Genomic DNA, 3206 nt, shown 5'->3' on the forward strand with positions numbered 1-3206 from the left:
GCCCGCCAGCGCCCGGCCCGCGCGCGTGGGGGTCCGGCCTCCCCGGCCCACAGGGGCACTGCCCTCTTTCCACTCGCTGCTCCGCACCCGCCTCGTCCTCTGCCCTTTTGCCTGACCAAAGCCGGCAAGGCCGGGAGCCCGCAGCTCCTGGAAACGTGCCTGTGAGCGCACGCGTCTTCGTGACCTGACTGACGACGCGTCCTCGGACAGCGTCAGCGGAGAACGCGCCGGGGAGAGGGCCGGTGGCGCTCGCGAAGCCGGCCGGGAGCCCCCCCCCTCCCCACGAGCTCCGCTCCGCCCCACGGCCGCCTTTGGTCTCAGACTCGCGGCCCTGAAGTTTCTCCCGCGTCTCCCTGCAGGTGAAGGCAGGAGTGGCTTTGGGGTTGCCTCGTGCTGGCCCGGCCCTGTCCCACCGGCATGGGCTTCCCGGCCCTGGCAGGGTCCGCTGGCTCTGTTCCGCGGGCGGTGGCCGGCCAGTGCGGCTCCCGAAATGCCATCTTGGTTGCACTCTCGCCCCGTAACTCCCTGAGATGCAGCCCGGGTGAGCAGCTCCTGTGTCCTGGACTCGGTCCGCCTTTTCTATCACCTCCCTGGCCAGTCCGCCAAGGGGTGGGAGGAGGCAGGTGGGTCCTCGCAGGGCAGCGGGGGCCTCTGCCTCCCCCGTGAAGTGGCCGCCGAGCCGTGGTGGCGGCCCGTCCCGCGGCCTCCGCCCCCCAGCCCCCTCCCGTCCCCGCTTCCCACAGTGCCTGGCGCAGGCCCACCCTGGCAGTCCTGTCCTGCAGATCCTCAACTGCGCCCCTCAGCACCCGCCTCCAGGTGTGTCTGTGGGGCCACCCTCCACCCTGGCAGGCGACTTCTGGAGCAGGCCCGCCTGGCCCCAGGGCGCCCGGCCCGCAGAACCTGCCCCTGCACGCCGGCTCGCCGCCTCACAGGCTTTCCCAGAAAGCGCAGGCTGAGAGCTGGAGAGCGGCAGGGGCGAGGCATGTTCCAGGCCTTTCCAGGGAGGGGCCCGGCCAAGGAGGAAGTGGATGGAGAGTCATTTTAAATCGACCTTGGGCACGCAATGGGCGGACTCGGCAGTTAATTTTCAACTTGTGTGTGTGTCCAGCATCACCAGCTGCGAGCCCGGACCGCGCTCTGCTACACAGACACCCGCTGGGCACCTGCCTGGCGCAGGGGCGGGCAGACGAGGCAGGGCAGGGCCGGCCCCAGCGGAGGGGCCGGTGTGCTCCGGAGCACGGCCCATTTCCTCCTCAGCTCTGTCCCTCAAGAGCTGGGTCCCCAGCGCCGACCTGGACTCTGGGGACGGCCTCCAGTGAGGGCCGAACGCACGTGAGTGAGCCAGTTTGGACACTCCGGGCCTCACGCTCACCGGCCACAGGCCTCCCCACGCCCCAGCCCTCGGCCCCAGGCCCCGCTCGGCTCCTGCCCGCCGTGGCGCTGTTTGAGCCGCACCCACACAGGCGCCGAGGGACACGGGCGAGCACCGCCCCCACACCTCCAGCAGGAAGGTCACCCACCAGGTCGGCGCGACAGCTTCGCCACCAGCTTCTGGGGTGGCTCATCGCGCAGGGACGGGGCGCGGCAGCTGCAGGTGGGGCCCCCGCTGCGTTCCGTTTGGCTCCTTCCTTGACCCTTGCTCCCCCCGGCAGCTGACGTCACCACCCACACGAGGACCACCACCGGCTGCTGTTTTCTGACGGTTTCCATGCAAAAACGCTCCCCAGAGGGTCACAGCCGTGGGCTGTCCCAGTCCGGGTGGCCCTGCAGGTGTGCCCTGGGGCAGGCGGCCAGGGAGCCCGCCACCTGGCTGCCCCGGGCCAGGCCCAAGATGGCCACGGTGGTGCCTGGGGGCACAGCAGCTGCCGAGGCCCGGGGCTCCGGCTCCCGTGGGCTGAGTGAGATGGGGCTTCTCCGGTGCAGGGCCAGAAGCCGCCGGGCCCCTTGCACGGGCCTGGGGCACACGCCTGGACCAGCGGCACAAGGCCAGCCGGACGCAGGGGCTGCAGGAGCAACGCCCTCGGGGAGGCGCGGCACGGTCCCCGCCGGGGCGGCATGTCCTGCCCCACGGCCTGTGCGGACGCCTCCTGCCCCCGTGGCAGCAGGACACAGGAGCCGTGGGCTCGGAGGACACCGCCTCTGGGCGCCTTGCTCTTGAGCTGGCCCCGCACCCCCAGCGCGTCCTCAAACTGGCCACAGAGCTGAGGTCTCCTGTAGGCCTTAGTGGCGGGTTCCGTCGGGAGCAGCAGCAGAGCAGGGAGCCCTCCAGTCACGCCGGCGGCTGGCACGGCGCCCGCCCAGCGGCACTCTCCCCGAAGTCTGACCCCCGCAACCAGGACAGGGTACAGAGCGACTAAAGCCGGGCGCAGTCAGCGGGGGACGCGCGGGTCGGGGCTGTGGCCTCGCCTGGCAGCTGTTCCTGAGACCTCTCAGGCCTCGGGCTGTGTGCCAACCTCAGCTCGTAGACAGGTCAGCCTGGCGCCGTCCACTTCCGCTCACCTCCACGCCAACACCAGCACCAGCCGGACGCTCAGTGGTGCCAGGCTGCGAGCCACAGAGCTGCGTCACGATTCCGCCTGGCGTCCCCCAAGAGCTCCGTCTCTTCGGATCGACGGCCAGCCCCCACCGTGGGCCCCGCCCGCCCTGCCTGCGGCAGGGAGGCAGCAGCGTGGCCACCGCAGGGCTCTTCCGCGGTCCTCCTGCCGCAGGGCCTTTGCAGGTGCCTGTTAGTAGAAGATCCCTCAGCTCTCTGCGCAAATGGTAATTGCTCAAGGAAGCTGATGCCATTTCGGGACTTGATGGCTTTTATGTGTGTCCTGAGCACACTCCGTGGGGGAGCCTGCCCCTCAGGGAAGGGGCTGCGCAGCCTACCCCGCTGGCCCTGTGTCCCCACGCAGCGGGTCCTCGCCTGCGGGCGGTGGGTGGTGGCGCCAGCATCGACAGAGGGACGGCAGAGATGGACGGGTGACCGGCGGGCACTGGATGGCCAGCGTGAATGGCTGGGCAGACGGGAGGGGCGGCCGCACAGTCCCTGGCCGCCACGTCGCCCGCTCACTTTCCATCTCTCACGTGGGCAGCGCCGTGGAGCCCGAACTCTGGCCTGGGCCGTGCGCTCGCAGCGCCCGCCTGTGCCAGGCGGTCCGAGAACTTGCCCTCCCCGAGCGACGCGCCACCTTCGGGCAGCTCCGCAGACACTGGGGGGGGGG

This window comes from Condylura cristata, unplaced genomic scaffold (genome assembly GCF_000260355.1).
Source record: "Condylura cristata isolate star-nosed mole 26May11 unplaced genomic scaffold, ConCri1.0 scaffold00054, whole genome shotgun sequence".
Classification (NCBI taxonomy): Eukaryota; Metazoa; Chordata; class Mammalia; order Eulipotyphla; family Talpidae; genus Condylura; species Condylura cristata.